At 38.2% G+C, this 23786-nt stretch overlaps 1 protein-coding gene and 1 pseudogene across 1 annotated transcript in view; both read right to left on the bottom strand.

The window, feature by feature from the left end:
- AFF2 (AF4/FMR2 family member 2) overlaps positions 1 to 23786 on the bottom strand; it is a 572513-nt gene that overhangs the window by 393142 nt on the left and 155585 nt on the right. The window lies entirely within an intron of this gene.
- Positions 4935 to 5688, bottom strand: LOC123807023 (annotated as a pseudogene).

Below are 23786 nucleotides of genomic sequence, written 5' to 3'. Positions count from 1 at the left end.
TGATAGTAAAACTGACATGCACGGTTGGATTTGGGTGTTTTTATTTTTAATTTTCTTTAAGCACTGCTAATACTGGCCAATCAACCCCAGATGTTTTGAACAAATATCTGACATCCACATATCATAAGATATAAATATTTCATGAATGTATAGTTCTGCTTTGTTTGATTGTGGCGGGGGGAGAGGAAAGATGGGATGGCTTCTTGAAAGAAAATATCTTTCTAAATATTCCCCTAATTTAACCAATTTATTTCCTTAATACTCTACAAAGCCTGAGGTCTGTTAGCAAAGGCATTTTTTTAAAGTTTCCATCATCACTTTGAAAAATAACAAATCTTTCAGTTACTTGCTCTTTGGGTCACAGGCAAAGCACTCTGTCAAATTCTGAGAACACCCTGAACTTCAACTGTTACTTATAGACAGACAGCAAACACCATCTAATACTCTTAATTGTTTTGAACATCATTTGAGCTGCTAGAAGGCAGCTTCCAATTTGTTGCAAAAACCCTAGAAAGTTTCTCAAGACAACTTTGGATGCTGCATTTATTTTATAAAATGTTCTGTGAATTAAATGTAAATGTATCAGAGAGGATTTGCAAATGAAAGGGAAGACATCAGGGATTATTGCCTAATGAAATGGTGTCACCCTTTTATTACTTCTCAATATTTCCTCATATTTTAGATATTTATCATTGGGATTATAAATATTTCCAAACACATTAGTAGAAGTATTAGAAGTGACATATTATCTCACCAAATTAAAAAGCTTCTGCACAGCTAGAGAAAACAATATTAAAATAAAAAGAGAACCAACTGTATGGGGACACATCTTTGCCAATGATACCTCAGACAAGGGTTTAATCTCCAAAATATATAAAGAACTTACATGACTCCACTCTAAGAAGACAAGCAACCCACTTAAAAAATGGGCAAAGGACTTGAACAGACACTTCTCCAAGGAGGACATACAGAGGGTCCAGAAACACATGAAAAAATGCTCAATATCACTGGCTATCAGAGAGATGCAAATTAAAACCACAATGAGATACCACTTTACACCTATCAGAATGGCCATCATAAACAAAGCAACACACAACAAGTGTTGGAGAGGTTGTGGTGAAAAGGGGACCCTAGTGAACTGTTGGTGGGATTGCAGACTGATACAATCACTATGGAAAACAGTATGGCATTTTCTCAGAAAACTGAAAATGGATCTGCCTTTTGACCCAGCAATTCCACTGCTAGGATTATGTCCTAAGGATCCTGAAACACCAATCCAAAAGAACCTATGCACCCCAATGTTCATAGCAGCACAATTTACAATAGCTAAATGCTGGAAGCAACCTAGATGCTAATCAGTAAATGAATGGATCAAAAAACTGTGGTACATTTACACAATGGAATTCTACGCAACAGAAAGAAAGAAGGAGCTCCTACCCTTTGCAACAGCATGGATGCAACTGAAAGTGTTATGCTAAGTGAAATATGCTAGGCAGTGAAAGACAAATACCATATAATCTCACCTTTAACAGGAACCTAAACAACAAAACAAAGAAGCAAGCAAAGTATAACCAAAGACACTGAAATAAAGAACTGACTGACAGAGTTCAGAAGGGAGAAGAGAGGGAATTTCAGGAGAAAAGCAGAAGGGTTTCCAGGAACAAGTATAAAGAACACATGGATAAAAACTAGGGGTGGGTGGAAAAATGGAGGGAGGAGGGGAGGGCTGGGTGGGTGGGTTGGGAGGGGAGTAAAAGATAGAAAATTGTACTGCAACAACAATTAAAATAAAATTTAAAAAATAAAGTAAAAAAGAAGTGTTATTAATGATCACTTCACGCAAAGAATATTCTAGCCCTCACAACAATGCATATATCATTCCCTTGAGGCAATTACCATGGATGGTAAGAATTATTTTCTGTAATTTATAGATAATGAAAAGAAAACCCAGAGATACTAAGCAGCTTGCCCAACCATACAGTGGCTGTGACATCGGCAATTCAAAGTGTGGAGTCAAGAAAATTATCTGGCCAAGTCAAGCCAATAAAAACAAGTGATCGAAGCCCTGGCTGGTGTATCTCAGTTGATTGAGCATGGGCTGAGAACCAAAGTGTCGCAGGTTCGATTCCTAGCCAGGGTACATGCCTGGGTTGCAGGCCATAACCCCCAGCAACCGCACATTGATGTTTCTCTCTCTCTCTCTCTCTCTCTCTCTCGCTCTCTCCCCCTCCCTTCCCTCTCTAAAAATAAATAAATAAAACATAAAAAAAGTGATTGAGAGTAAAGTGCTTCTCTTCCTGCCACCATCCCTGAATCAGCCAGATCACTCTCTGCATTGATTAAATTCACTGGATAATTGTTTTAATGACCCTTTGAAGCCTTCATCAACCCTTCCCTGAACTACTGCAGTAGCTCCTAACTGATCTGTGTCCATGTCTCCAGACTCATGTCATTTCAATCCATTCTCCACTCTCCACCAGAATTAAAATGAAGTCTGAACATGCTTGTCCCCTTTGCGCACCTATTCTCAATCGAGAACAAATTCATCTCTCTTCTCACAAACCTCTACAGAAAAGAGAACAACCTCTGTAGTGTGACATTTGGACCTTCTATCATCTGTTCCTTTTACACTGTCCCTTATGAACCATGTGCTTCCACGCCTTCATGACTTTGACTTTATTTTTCCTTCAATGAGAAATGACCTTTCTCCATATTTTACTTATCAATGGTATTATCCTTCAAGGCCTCACTCAAAGAGTCATTTTTCTATCATGTTCTTCTTTGGTCCCTTCAGTCAGAATATACAGCAGGGTCTGCTTGCTCAAGTTATCCTTTATACCTCTATTTTACATATACCTCATTCTGGCTTGTTTACCTTTGTTGCCCCTCTTCTGATTAACCTCATGTTGCTATAAATTCCTGACAGGCAGAGGTAATATCTAATTCATCTAATGTTTTATAAACATCCCAGTGGCTAGTGTGGAATCTAGAACACAGGGAACAATCAACAACCATGTGTGTGCACATAGCAAAAATATACAGTGTCCCAGTGATGAAACACACAAAACCAAGTATACTGAGAATAACCCAAACCTTCCCAAGTCATTAGATTGCATTTCCTTCTAAAAATTTAAAACTGCTCAATGAATGAAATCTACACTCATTTTGACTGCCTGAGCTCCTAAGGAAAAAACACTACAAGTTATGTATTCAAGTTAGAATATTTGCCAATTTCCCAAATAATTGGCTTAACCAGTGGACATTTTTTTTCTGTTAGATTTCTAGACCTGCATGGGACTAGGCTTAGAGACATTTTGGAATAAAGCACTTGTGAGTTACCATCAAAAAGGATTTTACTCTTGGATCTGCATTTGTAAGCACATTATTAAAATATGCTTTAATGTGACCAGAACATTTTCAAATAGCTGACATATTTTTCAATAAAAGATACTTTTTATTACTCAGGAAAATTTCTCTCATGACTTTTAAGGGTCTGCCAAGTGAAATTTCATGATGGAAATGGAAATAGAGTATTTCCACTGGCTAGTGGCCAAGTGGAATAAAACACAAACACACTAATTTGTGTTGATTCCTAGACAGACCACACCAAAGAAAAGTGGGTAAGTGCCCACCTTGGTTTAATGTTACATAAACCAACCCATTGTCTTCTCCAGCCCTGAAAAAAACTGTCTACTTGGAGTCTATGGCCTAAGGATTGTGTCAGTTTTCTCCCCTCTCTTCTTGATGACAGGAAATGAAAATGGGTTCAGGAGATGACAGAAATTCTCTTAACAAGAAGCTAGGCCCAAGAAAGGCTCAAGTGTATAGATTTGTCATTAAATAGCCTGAGACAAAGAAGAATGGACAGTAAACCCGGTGATGCTATGAGAGCAGTGCTGTTTGGAATGAGGATTGCACAGTTTCCATACTTAGCTAGTTATGCACATCAAATGATTAAGAGAGGGAATTGGATACTTTAGTTGCATCCATCTTTACAACCTGTAGTGCCTTAGTAGCAATTTTTATTAGTAAATCAGAAAAACCCAGGAGACTTTTAGATGCTCATCTCTGTTGGCAGGAGAGTTCACCAGCTGAAATCTTCTCCACTCCATCTGCCTCCAGAGGTTATGTCTCTGAACAAAACCAATTATTCTTAATGAGCAGTATTTGGTAAGTCTTTCCAGGTTTTTTTCTTACAACTTCTTTCCTGTTCCATCAGCTCTTCTATAGCACTCATCTGTCTAAAACATCAACACCATCAACTTTCAAAACCATACAAACTACAAACACTTCCTATAGGAACTCCATTGATTCTTGAGTTGAAAAATTAAGGAACATTTGCAACAAAAACAACAGCCTTGAGACATTATGAGGCTATCAGCATTGTTAGAAAATCACCACCTAGGTGTGCTTTAATGTAAGCTTTCCATGTTAAAAAAATAAAAAGGTGAGGGGCTGAGGGTTCAAAAGCTAACATTGTGGTAAAAGTGAAAAGAGTAGAGTTGGGAGTCAGAATATCTGTGTTTAGATCCATACCTTGCTAGTTATTTCTTTGAAGAGATTTTCAACATGTCCCAAGCTCATTGTTTTTTAAACCTATAAAGTGAGAATGAAAATGCCAGCCTCAGAAGACAGTTGTGAAAATCAATGGAAGAAGTTTCATAAACTCTGAAGTGCTGTCACCACTGACCTCTTTTCACTCTCTTCATTAATATTTATTTCCAAATGTTCTAACAGAAAAGCCAATTTGCCATTTAAGAGACTGCAATTTAGCATTCATGGTCATTTGGAGCAGAAACTACCAGTTCTCCACAGTATCATGGCTACAAATATCATGTGTGCAATGGAAAAACAAAAGCTTATCTGGAAATTCTGACCTGATTCTCAAATGCTTAGAGTCATTTTTTATGTTTATCTTTATTTATTTGTTATACTTAGAAGACCTCTTTTTGGCTGGACTCATACTTAGAGGTAGAAGCTCTCAGAGAGGACAGCCTACGTCTTTTGGCAATTTGTTCCTGGAATCTTTCTTCAGTCTCCTTCATCCCCTTAGCCAAAAAGTTTAGCATACTATGCAGCCTCTTACTTATTTTTCTTAGTATGTTTTTCTTCAGAACAATATGCTGATGTTTGTGTCACAGGACATGTGGAATAACAAGACGCTGAATCTTAGGTACCTTGGTTCTAGGTTTCTTTCCTACTTGTTTAGGGGCTTTCCCACAACATATTGGTGGACATCATTTTCGTCAGAGAGGTTGAAAAATTTGCAGATTCTGTTAGCTCTTTTGGGCCCCAGGTGACAAGGCACAGTAGTATCAGTGAGACCAGGAATATCACTTCCGTTTTTTTACAGTGATCAAATTGAGAACACTGAGATTGGCATCCACAATGCAACCCTGCACTAATTTGCACTTTTGCTCTCCAGTCCTCCTTGCTCTGTAACAGGAATATACCCCTTGCTCAGCAGCATGTGGACATGGTCATGGGTCAAGAAACCCTGCTTCATGGGGAAAACTTGTTTGCCATTCCCACCACTGATTCAAACCACATAACCCTTCCACTCTTCACCCAGAGCATCAGCAGCAAATTCCGTGTACACTTCTCATAAAAGGTACAAAGTTTGTATTCATTGTCCACTTCAATGAGCTTCTGACAGCCAGTGGCTGGGAAAGAGATGTTCAGCTTCATCTTAAAGCAGCTGACTGCCTCCAAGGTGCTATAGAAAAGAGGTAGTGAGTCATTTTTATAGGGCTGTTTGTTTACTGATATATTTCTCTCATTAAATGGATCCTAAAATTTGCTAAATATTTGTGTTTGAAGTTGAGAACAAAATAGCTCAATTCCTATAGGTCAGGTTTAATAAAATAAGAACAAAATGTCTTCTTCTCTATCTCAATTTGCAAACTATTAACAATTAGGTAATTCTAGTTATATAATTCCAGTGAGAAAGAAGCACAGCTGCATTTTATTATGCTTAAATAGGGGTAATACTTAGGCCATTATTAATTTTAAATAAATAATACATTAAAAATTTTAAATCTGATTGTAAAGCCTATTCCTACCTTCTAGGGCTGCCACTTTTTCTTTCAGTGGGAGACCACACTGGAGGTTCTGTTAACCTATATATACTTCCTAGGTCACCTAAACATTATAAAGTTTGTTTTTTGAGTAACCATGTGTGCCCTCAGGGATTGTACTTCACCTCTGTGCCCTATCATGACTTCATCTCAGTCCTGAAGTTTTCCAGGTCAGCTCCAACTTATTGTGAGAGTTGTGCTATACCTGAACTGATGCCCCAAGCTAGGTCAAAAAACTTCATACAGGAACCTAAGGAAGATACCTAGCTTTCTATGATGGGCCATTGTGATTCCATAGAAAGATATGAAACTTTCCCTAAGTGACAGGGATATTTTGCCTGCCTGGGTCACTGAATATCCTCAGATTCTGAGAATCTAAAATTTTGGTAGCTGTTAGGCATAGTGGGCCCAGGTGACCAAAACAAATAAAAACCTTGGGCACTAAGTCTCAAAAGTGCTTCCCTGGGCAGAACCATCTCATACATGTTGCTGTATTTTTTTTTTTTTTGCTGCTAGGGATTAAGCATTCTTGTTATCCCTCATAGGAGGGAGAGAACACTGAAATCCTGCATATGGATTCCTTTAGACTATTCCTGATATGTCTTTTCTGTTAATGACCTGCCTGTGTATTCTTGCTGTGTCTTTAAAATAAACCTGAACCATTATCATGACTATGTGTTGAGTGATATGACTCCTTATAAGCAAATTAATGAACACTGGATAATCTTGAGAATCCCTGAAACAATTCCCTGTTTGGCCATTACTGAGGACAACTGGCTTTTTGTCCATAAGACATTGTATTATATTTAAATAAAATTTCCTTAAAAATGTATGTGCTGCTAGTTCTCCAACATATTCTAATAGAGTGGTCCAACCTTTTGGCGTCTCTGGGCCACACTGGAAAAAGAAGAGTTATCTTGGGCCATGCATTAAATGCACAAACACTAACAAAAACTTATGAGCAAAAAAAAAAGGTTTTAAGTAAGTTTACAATTTTATATTGGGCCACATTCATAGCCATCCTGAGCTGCATGCAGCCCATTGGCTGTGGGTTGGACACCCCTGGAAGGGATACCCTTGGCCATCTTGAAAAACCAGGAAGGCAAATTAAATTGGCCCAGATATTCCATCCACAAAGGTTTAAAAATTACAAATAAAATAATTCTGAGTTGCCTAAGTTCTCATAACTAATTGCCTTTTGGGGAAAAAAATCAATGAGAGGTCACAGAGGTCTAGACAAATTCCATTGAATATCCCAAAAAGAAATAAATCATTCAGCAAATGATAATTTCTGTTGAATACAGAAAAGTATAGAAAAAATGAAAATAGAAAAATGAAAAAAATATACTGGAAATTTATCAAAGATGAGCATTATGTCAGAAAAGTGAAAATGTCTTAAAGACACTGGCCAATTCTTAGTGAGTCAAGTTTTCTTGAGACTCAAGCTCCATCTCTGCTTGCTCACGAAGTTGGAGGAAAAACATTTTAAGGTGCTGTGTTAATTTTCTAAGGCTTTCCCAGAAGTCAATGGAGTCTTATTTTGCTTTACATTTTATTAAGTGGTGTGTGTGGGAGGCTGAGGTGGAGAGTCTTCTAATGGAATACCTGATCTTCCAGACCTAGAATCTGTATGTACAAATCCTGAGAAGAGGACCCCAGAAGAAACCCTCAGCCAACTCTACCTCCAAGGAAACCATGTTGAATAGAGGGCAACATCTGGGTGGACAGAACTGAACTGGTGTGGCACAGAGGACCAGGCCATGTGAAGGTGACACTGCTCCTGGGATCCTTGCAGTTGTCACCCCCATGCTCAACAACTCAAGTAGGCTGGTGCCTCCTTTTGACTCAAGCTTTGGGGTGTCAGCTGACAGCATCTCCTTGCCTGATTCAAGAAAACCATCCCCATGCCTAACCATCTTCTGAGGCCAGAACCATGATGTTTAGTGACAATCCTTTGGAAATAAAACATGGCTGCCAAAAATGATAGGAAAAAATTAAATGATGTGTTAATTACTACTACTAGTGTTACCTCTCTGCCTCCCCTTGTTATTCCACTACTACTTACCAGCCCAATATTAATACCTTTATTACTCCATCCAACATTCACTGAGTACCTTACTCTTGAACTATATGACATAGAAATTAATAGTCTTCTTTTCTATTCTTGGCCACACTTGTTCTTAAGTTTTGGAAAATTGTGTTAAAATGTAGGTGGCATCACTCAGTAATTTTGTGGCCTTGGGCAAGCCATTAAACCTCTCTGTTACTCAGTTTATTCATTTAAATTGGGTAATAATGTCTTTCAGACAAGGTTGTTGGGAACATTAAGGATAAAATAGATAAAGTACATAAAAATTTCTCAGTAAATGAGAATGGCTGCAGATGCTATTGTTGCCAATGTTATTCCTATTTGTAAAAAAATTATTAGTGTTCCTCTTATAATTATGATGTAGATTATGCCAAGGTTTCATTCTTAGCCACTGCCTCCAGTCTGAGCACACACTAATCTCTCAGAGAAGTAGCAAAGTAGTGGGCCTTTGGACATTAGACCTCAAATATGTACCATTCTCTCATTTGTCACCACAATCTAAAAATGGAAAGAGAATATCTCTGAAGGCTGCCACAGGAAAGAAACACAGTGGTACTTCTATCAAGGGCAATAAAACAATGCACTAGATGGTGCTGGTGTGTACAAAGTCCTATGGAAATCTTGAGTATGTGAGGTATTTTCATTTGCCTTTGTCCATATTCCAGGATAATTTTTTTAGTTTGCTGGGGATGGGATGGGAAGGTACTGTATAGCTAAACTTGGTAGTATCTTTCCTCACCCTTCTCAGGCATATGCTTGGCCATTAGCATGGCGGTGTAATTAAGATGTCCCCTCCCCATGCTCGACACCCCCCTATTACCAAAAGAAGAAAAAAGTGTTCACATCTGAATCCATTTCTGGTTATAAAACAATAAATAATGGGTGACAGGCCCAGCTGGAAGGACTCTCTTTTATTTTTCTGTGTCTACAAATCAGACATCTTGGGCTCACAGCAGGACAAGCTCTACTGGCAGTAATTGGTACCATCTGTCATTGTCAGAGCACTGGCTCACATTCCAGCATTCCATCTTTCCAGTCAAGGTATTCATCGCTCGTCTAAAACTCAGCCAGCTGACACTGAAAGATTAACTTGCATTGATTTGCTTGGCTAAATTCACCTGAGCTTCAGCTGGTGCTGAGCACTCCTGTTTAATAGCCATCCCCATCACAAGATGTTTACAAGGTGATTTTCTACTGAAGTTTTTTTTTCCTTCCCATATTCTGCTTAATGTGTTCTCAGTAATTAGACTTTGGAAAATGGTGAATTAAAACAGTGAAAAGTAAACCCTATATATGATCCCTGCCAAATGTCAGGGCACATGGGCTCTAACATTAGAAAGTTTCTCCCCTTATCTCTCAGTTGTATTAAGTCCCTTTCTTGCCACAGTGTTTGCAGGTGGTCCAGAAGATGTTCCTACCTGCAGTTGTTCCAGAAGACATTAAGGGGTCAGCCATCTCAGGAGTAATTCACAGGCCTTGAGGTTGACCCATATCCACCATTCCACTCCTAGCCAATGACATTTCCTAGCTGCCTTCTCTGGGCTAGGCTTACAACTATGCATGAAAGCTACAGATCTGCTTGAGCTACAGGCCCTTTTCAAGTACTCACTATATGGAGTGGAAAACCAAGTTAATCAGTGTTACTGTGTGATACTGTGCTGTGTGACAACAAATAATTGAAAATAGTTCTATATATTCATTAAGCATGAGAAGAATGAGCACCTATCACAGACCACAAAGTGGATCAGGGAAGCTGTCCTGGAGGAGGTGATACCTGACTGCTAAAGGTTGAGAAGGGCCTAACAAGAGAGTGAAATTCAAAAAGGGAACAGGGCATTCCTCAGAGGGATAGGGTGTAAAAAGGCATTGAGCATGTCATGGTATGGGGTAGTTGAGGTGCTACATGTGGTGGTAATTCACTGTGATAGGAATGAAGGGTGCTTATGAGTAAAACAGATACAGGTGCCTGGTAGTGAAAGGGTAGGCACATTTGACCCTTGTGCTAAACCAAGTAGTTTGAATTTTGTTATATAAGTGGTAGAGACTCATTGAAGGATTTTTCAACAGGGGATTGACATACTCAGATTTGCAGCAGTATAGAGGACTGACTAGAGAGAGAAACTGATGGCAGATAAATAAATTAGAAAGTAGTGTGGTTGTGATCCAGACAGTAAAGATATGGGGAGAGTTAGCTAGACAGCCTGTAATGATTGACCAAAGAGAAGCATGTGGAGGTGGGAAGATGCAAGAAATCTAGAATATCTCAGAGGTTAGGTTGCTGCAAGCCTGAGTGGAGGCAAGGATTAGTACCTGAGTTGGGGAGTGCCTGAGTTAGGGAACAAGGATAAAGGGGCTAGTGTGACTCCAAACATCAGAAGCCCTGAACATGTATCATATAGCCCATCTTCCCAGCACCTCCTCCCATCATTCTCAGGGGGAAACTTCCACTGTGATAAGCATATGATTATGTTATTTTCTGAACTTTTCTGTTCCCGAACTTGACCTTAAGCAATCTCTCCTTTATATGTCCTTTTCCCCAAGCCCTGCCCATCAATCCTTCCAAATTAAGATCTGCACCCAGTACCAAGTAAGACCTTAAAAGATGTCATTATGGTTTGAACTGTTTCCACCAAAAAGATATGTTGAAGTTCTAATCCCTGGTGAACCTAATACTTATGAATATGACTAAATTTATTTGGGGATGGGGTCATTACAGATGTAATTAAAGAGGTTAAGAGGAAGTCATCCTGGACTAAAGTAAGCCTTGGATCCCATACGACTGATGTCTTTATAAGAAGAGAGAAACCTAGGCTAAGACATGCCCACAGAGAAAGCTTCATGACTGTAGGATCAGAAATTGGATGGAGGCAGATATTGAAATGATGCATGCAGCTGCAAGCCAAGAACACTGGGGCTTGCCAGAAACTCAAAGAAGCAGGAGGGGTCCTTTAAAGGTATCAGAAGAAGGGGTCCTGCTGATACACTGATTTTGAACTTCTACCCTCCAAACTTATGAGATAATACATTTCTGTTGTTTAGGTCACCTGGTTGGTGGTACTGTTTTTTTTTTTTTTTCTATAGCAGCCCTAGCAAACTAATACACTTGTGAATTGAAACAACCAAGTAAAATCATGCCTTCCCTGTGAAGCTTGCCCTGTTTCTTCAAAATTGAAATTACCTATCCTTCAAAGTCAGAAAATAATCATCAGCCCACAGTATTTCCCTGTCCTCTATTGCTGGCTTTAGGTGGACGGTGTCCTTGTAACAAGAGACTGCAAAGACAATTAATCTGAAGGGACAATAATAACCACTCCCATTTATTATGTGATTTTATGTGATACATACTTGCTAAAATATTATCTTGTGTTATTCTCACAAATGACTTTAAATGTGTTCCTTTCATTTAAGCCTAATAATGACACCACAAGGCAGGAACAATTATCTCTATTTTACAGGTGAGAAAACACTGGCACAGAGAAAAACATTCCCCCATGCCACATGGCAAATAAGTGGTAGAGCCAGTTATAGCCCACTCCAAAGCATGTGGTTTTCACTGTCATGTTCAACTTTCCATTTTTTCATATATAACCATTTTTAGCCTCGCCTAATTTTGTTCAATTTTATACTGCATCCTATATGTAAAAATTTCTTCATATTGTAGAACAGCTCATGAAATATGCTCTCAGATAAAAGTCCACCTGCATGAAGTGAGAATAATTCCCCATGCTTAGATTTTAAGCCTACAATATCAAGAGGAAGTTAGGCATATTGAAAACCCTGGTAGATTGGGGTCAACTAAGTTTCCTGAGGCTGGGAAAGTATCTTAGGTAGCAGAACATGGTTACACAGATATTGATATAAATACAAATATACAGATATAGATATAGAAAAGTTGGCCTTGGTTTGTAGCTTGCTCTTTTAAAAAAATATATATAATGCAAATGTATGTATTATATATTTATATTTGAAATATAAATATATTTTATATATTTATATGTATTTCAAATATATATATTTGAAAAAACAAGATATATATTATATAAACATTACATATAAACATTATATATACATACTTGTTTGTTGAAAAGAAAAGGGAGGAAAGGAGAGAAAGAGAAAGGGGACAATGCACATGGGACATAGGTGAATGGCCAATCTCAAATTTCCAAGGAGGAGATCCAAGATGTCAGTGGAATAGGTAGAAGCTATACTAATCTCCAAGGACCAAACTGGAATTACAACTAAATTATAGAAAAAGAACATCCTGAATAACCAACTGAATACTAGCTGGAGAGAAGCCTTATAACCCAGGACTTAAAGAAGAAACCATACTCCTACACTGAGACTAATAAGAAGTGTGGATGTACAAGAGGGCTGGATGGGCCCCCAAAGGTAGCAACTGAAGTTAAAGAGGGATATTTCAACAGCTGGGGGGTTCCCCATGAGAAGTGTAAGGTCTAAACTCCAAGTGGGTCTTCCCAGCCTACAGCACCAGAACCAGGAAAGGAACCCAAATAATATCCAGGTGTGAAAAGCAGTGGGGTGTCTGCCTGCCATAGAGAGACAGCTAGAGATGTGCACACCCTCTTAGAGGGCCAACACACAAAATTTTATTTGCTGCCATTTACCCTTAGCTCTGGCAGAGGGAAGGCAGAGGAAATTAGAGCCCTGTGAGGAGAGCCTGGGGTTGACTCTGGGAAGATAGATGAAGGGTCAGCCACCAGAATCCCTGTGCTGAGTCATTCCCCAAAGTGTAGAAGCCATCTTTCTCAGTCAGGGTACATGCATACATGCAGCATCAGCATGGGAGAAAACAGTAGCCGCACCTGTAGAAGTACCTCTTGCCCCACCCTGTGGAGCTTACATCCTGCTGAGGTATACAGGTGGAAGATTTTTTTTAGTGATTAAGTCTAACAAATAGCCTTGAAGGGTGGCAGATCCCTGGGTGCTTGGAGATTTTAGCTGACCCTCCCCTGGGACCAGTGCTGATAAAAGCTGGCCTTTCTTTGCAGATTATTACTTCCACATGAACACAGGCCTACCAAAGGGAGCCACAAGCTATGGATTGCTGTTAGCTCCACACAGGTTTCCCAGGGCCAGTCACAGGAAGTGTCTGACATAGGACTTCACCAGAGTCTTTACACGTAGAAAAATAAAAGTAGACCGCCTGCTTATGCCACACACAAGAAAAAAATTCAAAATGGATTGAAGACATAAATGTTAGAACTGGAACCATAAAAACCCTAGAAGAAAACATAGGCAGTAAAATCTCAGACATTGTTTATACCTAACACATACAAAAAACACAAATAGACTGCCAAAGGGGGAAGACAAAGAAACAGCCCCCAAATGAAAGAACAAGGGAATTCTCCAAAAGAATAGCTAAACAAAATGGAGGCAAGCTATTTTTGAGATATAGAGTTCAATGTAATGATTATAAGAATACTCAAGAGCACAAAAATAGACCACAACCCATTAAAAGGACCAGTCAGAAAAAAAATGTAGTGTCTGAAACAAATAATGCACTGGGTGATAAAAAGGGATAAAAAAGAAGTTAGATGAAGTAACAGATCAAATTAGTAATGTGGAAGACAAGATAGAAAAAAAAAGAGCAGCAAAAAAAAAAATAAGGATAGTTTACGTGACACTTGGGACAACATGAATCACAATATCTGCATTATAAGGATACTAAAGCCCTGGCTGGTGTGGCTCAGTGGACTGAGAGCCAGCCTGCAAACCAAAGGGCTGCCAGTTCAATTCCCATTCAAGGCACATGCCTGGGTTGTAGGCCAGGTCCCCAGTATGGGGCATGCGAGAAGCAACCACACATTGATGTTTCTCTCCCTCCCTTTCTCCTTCCCTTCCCATCTCTCTAATAATAAATAAATAAAATATTTTTAAAAAGAAAAAAATAAACCAAAAATGAGATAAGTGAGAGCAAGTGATTATGAAATTATTTGAAGAAATAATAACTGGAAACTTCCTTAACATGGTGAAGGAAAAAGACACACAAGTCCAGGAATCACAGAGAGTCCAAAAAAAAAAAATAGACCCAAAGAGGCCTGCACTCAGACACATCATAATTAAAATGACTAGCCTTAAAGTCAAGGAGAAAATTTTAAAAGCTGCAAGAAACAAGCACTTAGTTACCTAGAAGGGAGTTCCCATAAGACTACCATCTGATTTCTCAACAGAAACATTTCAAGCCAGAAGGGATTGGCATGAAATGTGCAAAGTGATGGAAAGCAAAGACCTACAACCAAGGCAACTTTACTCAGTAAGGCTTTCATTTAATATTGAAGGGGAAATAAAGAGCTTTACAGACAAGAAAAAAGCTAAAGGAGTTTGTTACCACCAAACCAGTATTAAAACAAATGTTATAGGGCTTGTTGAATAGAAGAAGGAGGAAGGGGAGGGAAGGGGGAGGAGGAGGAGAAGGAGGAGAAGGAAAAGAAAGAGGAAAATAGTTAAAAATAAAATGGCAATAAACATGCATTTACTACTAATCACTTTAAATAGAAATGGCTTAAATGTCCTAATCAAAAGACACAGGTTAGCTGAATGGGTAAGCAAAGGAGACCCATATATATGCTGCTTACAAGAGACCCATCTCAGAACAAAAGATGCACACAGACTAAAAGTAAAGGTATGGAAAAAGATACTGCATGCAAATAGGAAAAATAGCTGGGGTAGCAGTACCTATATCAGACAAAATAGACATTTAGACCAAAACTACAGTAAGAGACAAAGAAGGACAATCCAACAAGAGGATATAAACCTAGTAAACATGTATGCACCCCATGTAGGATCCTCTAAATATGTAAAGCAAATCTTGATGGACATAAAGGGAGAGACTGACAAAAATAAAGTCATAGTAGGAGATTTTTAAAATGCCATTGATTTCAATGGATAGAACTTCCAGGCAGAAAATTAACAAAGGAGAGAGTGGCCTTAAATGACACACTAGATCAAGTGGATTTAAGTTCTATCTTCAGATCATTTCGCTCCAAAGTAACAGGATATACAAGTGCCCATGGAAAGTTTTCTATGATAGATCATGTTAGGGCACAATAAAGTCTCAATAATTTAAGAAGATTGAAATCATAAATCAAGCATCTTCTCTGACCATAGTGCTATGAAACTAGAAATCAATCACAGAAGGAAAGTGAAAAATAAAGACATGGGGGCTAAATAACATGTTATTGAACAATGAATAGGTTAACATTGAGATCAAAGAAGAAATCGGAAAATACCTTGAAACTGATGAAAATGAGGACACAACAACCCAAAATCTGTGGGACACTGGGAAGATAGTCTTAAGAGGGAAATTCATATCATTACAGGCCATATCAAGAAACAACAAAAAGCTTAAATAAATAATATAACTTTACACTTAAAGGAAATTGAAAAAAGAAAACAACAAAGCTCAAAGTGAGTAGAAGGAGGAAAATAATAACGATCAAAGCAGAAATAAACAAAATAATGTTTAAAAATATAAAATATCAATGAAAACAAGAGATTTTTTTTGAAAATATAAACAAGATTGACAAACCTTCAACCAGACTCACTGAAAAAATAAGTGGACCCAAATAAATAAAATAAACAATTATAGGGAGAAGTAATATCTGACACCATAGAAATACAAAAGATTGTAAGAAAACATTATAAACAACTATATGCCAACAAATTATATAACCTGGACAAATTAGATAAATTCCTAGAAACATAAAATCTTCCAAAACTAAATCAGGAAGAATCAAAGAATCTGAATAAATTAAAACTACTGAAATTGAAGCAGTAATTAAAAAAAGAAAAACGCCCAACAAATAAAAGAACTGGACTGGATGGACTCACAAGTGAATTTTGTCACACTTTCAAAGAACAACTAACACCTCTCCTATTCAAAGAAGAACTAACACATTTCATGCTATTCCCCCCCAAAAAAAAAATTCAAGAGGGAGGAAGAATCTCAAGCTCATCTTACAAGGCCAGGTAAATCCTAATTCCAAACTAGTTGAAGACACTACACATAAAGAAAATTATAAACCAATATCCCTCATGATAATAGAAGCTACAGTCCTCAACAAAATATTAGCAAACCAAATACAGCAATACATAAAAACATCACACATCAAGTTCAGGTGGGATTTATTGTGAGGATGCAAGTTTGGTAATATTCACAAATCAGTAAATTTAATATACCACATAAATAAAATGAAGCATAAAAACCACATTGTCATAACAACAGATGCATAAATAGCATTTGATAAAATCCAGCACCCATTGTGATAAAAACTCTCAGCAAAGTGGGAATAAACACACCTCAATATATTAAAGGCTATATATGACAAACCCACTGTCAGCATTATACTCAATGGAAAAAAAATACATAAACATTCCCCTGAAGATGGAGAACAAGACAGGGATGTTTCCTTTCACCACTCTTTTTCTACATAGTACTGGAAGTCTTAGCCAAAATAATCAGAAAAGTAAAAGAAATAAGAGGCATCAAAATCTCAGAAGAAGTAAAACTGTAATTATTTGCAGATGATATGATATTGTATATAGAGAACCCTAAAAAGTCCACCAAAAAACTACTAGAACTGATAAATGAAATCAGTAAAGTATCAAGATACAAAATTAATATCCGAAAGTCAGTTGTAGTTTTACATGACAATAAGGAGCTATCAGAAAGAGGAATTAAGAAATAATCCCATTCACACTTGCTTCAAAACAGAGTAAAATACCTAGGAATAAATTTAACCAAGAATGTAAAACACGTGTACTCAGAAAATTATAATATACTGAAAAGTGAAATTGAAGAAGATACAAACAAGTGGAAGCAAATACCATGTTCATGTGTAGGAATAATTAACATAATTAAAATGCTTATGCTACCCAAAGCAGTCTATAGATTCAAGCTAATACCTATCAAGATAACAATGACATATTTCACAGACCTAGAAATAATACTCAAAAATTTTATTGTTGTTCAAGTACAGTTATCTCCATTTTCACCCCACCACACCCCCACCCCACCCATCCCTGCCTCCCCCTCCTTGAACCTAACCCCTTTGGCTTTGTCCATGTGTCCTTTATATATGTTCCTTGATGACCCTTCCCCTATTATCTGCCCCCACTCTTCTTTGGTTACTGTCAGTTTGTTCTTCATTTCAGTATCTCCACTTGTATTTTGCTTCCTTGTTTGTTTTGTTGATTAGGTTCAAAAGACATCAAATAGCAACAACAACCTTGAGAAAGAAGAACAAAGTTGGATGAATCATGCTAAGAATATCAAAATATGCTATACAGTGACAGTAATAAAAAAAAGCATGGTATTGGCATAAAAACAGACACATAAATCAATGGAACTAATAAATTCAAAATTGATTGAAGATATAAATGTTAGAACAGAAACCATAAAAATCCTAGAAGAAAACATAGGCAGTACAAAGTCAGACATTGTTTGTAGAAATATTTTGTTTGATATATCTCCTCAGGGAAGGTAAACAAAAGAAAAAATAAACATATTCTGAAGATGGTGGTGAGATAGGTGGGAGTGAGTCCACTTTCCCCTGCACACAGGTGGAACACCTAGCCAATCTTCTGAGGAACAGAGTGAACAGCCAATGAAATCCTAGCATATATGAGGTTGGAGGCCAAAAACTGTAGGGGACATTGAAAAATCAGATGGTAAGTAGAGTGCTTAAGGACAATAAGGTCCCTGGGATGATGAGCATGGGGACCAGGGCAGCTGAAGCCCCAGGCCAGGCAGACAAGGGCCTGCTGCAGGATTCTTGGAAGAGAGCCAGATCAACAGCTCCCTCCCCTGCCAAACAGGATGGATACAGTGGCACCAGGATGGATCTGGATGCTTGAAATCTCTGAGAGGAATAAAGACAGAGTGGCAAATGCATAAGGGTGGTACACAACTGCTCAGACTGTGGATGCTGGCTGTGTCATTGCCAGAGAAATTGGGGAGCTGGGTGACACCTAGAGAAGGGTGAAGAGTTGGGTTGTGATGGACCCTGACACAGATACTCTACAGTCTGGTTGGAAAGTTGGGCTGTGAGAGGGACCAGGCGCTTGTTTGGAGTGATAGGTTTGAAGAGAATAAATTTGTTAAAAAAAAAGGGGGGCAGGGGGGAGCTTTTCGTGCCTGTTTAGGGAGTGCTCCTGTGGCAGCCGCCTGCACCTCCCCGGCTGCATACCTGCAGTCACCACAGTCACTACAGCCTTGCCTGGAAGCCACCCCTGAAGCCACAGCTGCCACCACACTCCTGCCCTCTATCAGGCTCACCTGCACCCAAGGCCCAAAGGTGGTCACCTACCCTGTCAGCCCACGATGTCCTGTCTTAGCATCAGCAGAAGTCATGTCATCTTTGAGGCAGCACCCCGCCCCCACCATCACAGCAGTGGAGACTGTGAACCCACATCTGCCTGCCACTCCAGCAGTGTGCACCCATAACTGCCACCCGACAGGCGTGCACCCACACCTGCAGTGACAGCCATGGTGGCACTCCAACCCTGTGGGGCCAGCCTGGCTCATAAGAGGAAGGAGGATGTGCCGCCCACAGAGGAGGGCCCCAGGGCTCAGGGAGTTAGCAGTCCCCAGAAAGACTTAACTTAGTGCGGGAGCCAAACTATGCTGAAGAGACTTTGAGTGTTCCTAGCACACAAGACAACAAAGACCGAGAAAGTGGTGTGTGAGTTGCCCTTAATTGGTACACCTCAAGGACAGCAGTGGTAGACTGAAGGCATAGGCCTGGCACAGAAGGGCACTGGAGGCACAACAGCAAACTGCTGAACTGGAATGAAGGCTGGGCAACTGTGAAGAATGCAGCCCAGACCTGACCCCTATCTGCACAAAAACACAGGAAGGGAGAAAAGTGAAACCAATCCCCACCCTCAGCCTGCAGTAGCCAGGAAGACCAGCAGAACTCCCTTGGCCAATTTAAAGCCAGCAGAAGGTATTTTTTCTTTCTTTTTTTTCCCCCACAAGTGAGACAATAAGTCCTGGAGCTGTGAAAGGATCACAACCAGACCCAAAGAGGGGTAGTAATCCCAACAACTGAAAACTGAGATAAATTTCACTTTGTTATTCTAGAGAATTTGCAAGTTATTGTTTATTTGTATTATTATTATTATTATTTTCATTATTTTTTTACCTCTTTTATTTTACTAGTATTTTCTTTTCTTTTTGTTTAGTTTTCTTCATGTTGTTTGTTTAATTGCATTGTTAGACTGGTTTTCCTTGTTTTCTCTTTCATAGTGTATTTGTAATTTTTCTTCTTCATTTCACTTGTGTTCCAATAGCACACCACTCTAGGTTGTGTACTTCCTATTCTTGAAATTCAGATCACATAGATTCTGTCATATGATTGTTGTTCCAGTAAATAATTATTATTCCATACCTATTGTAAATACTACACATCACTTGGATCTTAGCGCATTTCACTGTCTTCCAGAACCTTATTATTGTGTGGTTAACTCTATTCTCTCACACACTACAGCTATTTTCTATCCTTTACTCTCACTATATCTCATAGTCTGATCTTCCACAAGCTCACTGTTTTCTGGATCCAACTCACAATCCTTCCTCTATCTAAAAAGAGTTGTATCTTTTCTAAAAAGTGTCTAGTTGAGTGAAATATCACAGTTAACACTATATATATCCAAAGGATGTCCTAATTGTTCTCTATTGGTTGGTACTTTAAATCCAATTGAATACACTCTCGCTGTCTTAATCCATTTGGTCTTCCCCCTAAAACTGACCACAAAAAAGAGTATATGGGAACTATGAAAACCAATATATTTGCTGGAAGAGATAACCCACCAACAAAGGAACCACCAAGAGATAATAATGAAAGAAGGTGAAGGAGTGAGTGAAAGCCACACTAACTTCTCCCATGACCAGTCTGGAATTACAACTAAACGGTGGTGAAATTACTCAGAACAAACAACCGAACAATAGTAAGAGAGAAGCCTCAAAGCCTCATACAGATGGAAGAACCAGCTTCAACACAACGTATCCACACCTGCACAACAGCATCCAAGATGTGTCATACAAGATGGGCTGAGTGATCCTCCATTAACTAGCTCGAGAGGAGGACCCACCAAAGAAAGACCAAACAACAATACATCAAAAACCCAAATACATTTACAGAGCCAACATAAATGACAGCCCAAGAACAGCAAGTTCAGGACATCAAGGAAATTGCAGCACTGAATCTCACAGATTCCCTACCATAGAAGTTCACGCCATAAACACAGAGAGTCAGAACAGATCAATGTAAGAAGCAGACATCAACAACAAGAGTCTCAAAAACAAAGGGAAGATAAAGAAATAAACCCCAAATTAAAGAAAAGAAGGAAGCCTAAGAAAAAATGCTAAATCAAACAGAAGCAAGTCAATTATCAGATATTGAGTTCAAAGCAATGGTTATCAGGAAGCTCAATGAGCTAACAGAGAATTACCAAAAACTACAGGGAAACCGAAATTAACTCACTGCAAAATATATCAACATGAAAAAGGAAATAGAAACTATCATCAAGGGCCAAGAGGAAATGAAGAATACAATTTCTGAACTGAAGAACACAGTAGAAGGACTCAAAAACAGGCTAGATGAAGCAGAGGATTGGATCAGTGAGCTGGAGGACAAGGTAGAAATAAACACCCAGAAAAATCAAGAAAAGGAAAAGAGACTTGGAGAGAACAAAGAGGGGTTAAGGGAAATGCAAGACAACATGAAACATAATAACACACGTATAATAGGCATACCAGAAGGAGAAGAAGAAGAGCAAGGGATAGAACACAGGTTTTAAAAAGTAATGATGGAAAGCTTCCCTAATTTGATAAGAGAAAAAGTAACAGAAATCCAGGAAACACAGAGAGTCCCAACTAAGAGGAACCCAAAGAGGCCTGCTTCAAGACACATCATAATTAAAATGGCAAAAATTCAAGACAAAGAGAGAATCTTAAAGGTACCAAAGGAGAAATGGGAAGTACTATACAAGGGAACCCCAGTAAGGCTAGCTGCTGACTTATCAATGGAAACACTCCAAACCAGAAAAGAATGGCAAGGAATATGCCAAGCAATGAAAACCAAGGGCCTGAAACTGAGAGTACTATATCCAGCAAGGCTTTCAATTAAAATGGAAGGCCAAATAAGGGATTTCCCAGACAAAAGAAACCTCAAAGAATAAACCTCTTCCAAATCAGCTCTGCAAGAGTGAGTAAAGGTCTTCTTTTAGAAAAAAAAAAAAAGAGTGACAGAAAGAGGAATACAGATGCAAAAAATGGCAATGAATAAGTACCTATCAATAATAATCTTAAATGTACATGGATTATATTATCCAATCAAAAGACATAGGGTAGCTGAATGGATAAGAAACCATAACCCACAAATATGCTGTCCACAAGAGACCTACCTCAAAACTAAGGACCTGCGCTGACTGAAAGTGAAGGGCTGAAAAAAAAATGTTCCAAGCAAATGGATAGGAAACAAAAGCCAGGGTAGCAATACTTCTATAAGACAAAATAGACTGCAAAAAAAGGCCCATAAAAAGAGACCCAGAAAGTCACTTCATAATACTCAAAGGAAGAATCCATCAATAAGACATAAACATTGTAAATCTATATGCATCCAACATAGGAGCACCCAAATACATAAAGAAAATCTTGGATGATTTCAAGAAAGATATTGACAGCAACACAATTATAGTAGGGGATTTTAATATCCTGCTGTAAAAATGGATAGATCTTCCAAACATTATATGGACAAAGATATTCTGGAATTGAGCAACGTCCTAAATGAAATGGTCTTAACTAAAGACCATACTTAACTGTATGTTTTAATACAGTCTTTCATCCCAAAGAAGCAAAATGCACATGGAATAATTTCAAACATAGACCACATAATAGGACACAAAACAAGCCTCAACAAATTCAAGAAAACTGAAATCATATCAAGCATTTTCTCTGGCCACAAGGGACTGAAACTAGAAACCAACCCAAGGAAAAAAACTTAAAAATACTCAAACTCATGGAGATTAAAAAGCATGCTAGTAAACAATGAATGAATCAAGAATGAAATTAAGGAAGAAATAAAAATGTTTCTGAAAAAAATGTAAATGAACTCACAACAATCCAAAATATATGCAACACAGTGAAGGTAGTCCTGAGACAGAATGCCATAGCAATATAGGCTTAACTAAAAAAAAAGATAGAAACGTTGCAAATGAACAACCTAACACTACATGTATAAGAACTGAAGGAACAACAACAAATATTGCCCACGGCAAGTAGAAGGAAGGAAATAGCCAAGATTAGAGCAGAATTAAATGCCATAGAGACTAAAAGCACAATTCTAAGGATCAATGAATCCAGGAGATGGTTCCTTGAAAAGACAAACAAAATTGACAAGCCTTTAAGTAGACTCATCAAGAAAAAAAGAGAGAGGACCCAAATAAACACAATCAGAAATGAAAGAGGAGAGATTACAACTCACACCACAGAAATACAATGGATTGTAGGATATTACTACAAAGAACTGTATGCCAAGAAATTTGAAAACCTAGGTGAGACAGACAAATTTCTAGAAAAATATAATCCCCAAAAACTGAACGAAGAGGCAGAAAGCCTGAACAGACAAATAACAGATGACAAAATTGAAGCATTAATCAAAAAACTCTCAACACACAAAAGCCCTGGACTGGATGGTTTCATGAGATAGATTTAGAAAGCATTTATAGAAGACCTAACCCCTATCCTTCAAAGATTATTCCAAAAATTCCAGCAAGGTATAAGACTCCCAAACTCTATTTTTGAAGCCATCATCATCCTAACCCCAAAACCATATAAGGACATAATGAACAAAGAAAACTTCAGGACAATATCACTGATGAATATAGAAGGTAAAATCCTCAACAAAATATTAGCAAACTGCATCCAACAATACATTAAAAAGATCCTACATCATGATAAAGTAGGATTCATGAGAGGGATGCAAGGATGGTACAATATTTGCAAATTAATAAGTGTAATATATCTCACAAATAAAGACAAAAATCTTGTGATCGTATCAATAGATGCAACAAACACATTTGATAAGGTACAGCACCCATTTATGATAAAAGCATTCAGCAAAGTGGGAATAGAGGAGCATTCCTCAGCATAATAAAAGCCATATATGAGAGACCTACAGCCAACATCATACTCAATGGGCAAAAATTAAATCTTCCCCACTAAGATCAGGAACAAGAGAAGGATATCCACTTTCACCACTCCTGTTCAACATAGTATTGGAAGTCCTAGACACAGCGATCAGACAAGAAAAACAAAGAAAAGGCATCCAAATTGGAAAGGAAGATGTAAAACTGTCATTGTCTGCAGGTGACATGATAGTGTACATAGAAAATCCTATAGACTCCACCAAAAAGCTACTCAACCTAATAAGTAATCTTGTCAAAACAGCAGGATACAAAGTCAATACTCAGAAATCAAAGGCATTTTTGTACACTAACAATGAAAAGTCAGAAACAAAAATCAGGAAAAAAATCCCACTTGATATAGCAACAAGAAAAATTAAGTACCTAGGAATAAACCTAACCAAGGAGGTAAA

The sequence above is a fragment of the Phyllostomus hastatus genome, unplaced genomic scaffold (assembly GCF_019186645.2).
Source record: "Phyllostomus hastatus isolate PE091 unplaced genomic scaffold, TTU_PhHast_1.1 phas_scaffold_397, whole genome shotgun sequence".
Lineage (NCBI taxonomy): Eukaryota > Metazoa > Chordata > Mammalia > Chiroptera > Phyllostomidae > Phyllostomus > Phyllostomus hastatus.
The sequence above is the reverse complement of the archived record's forward strand: the minus strand, read 5'-3'. Positions and strand labels throughout refer to the sequence as shown.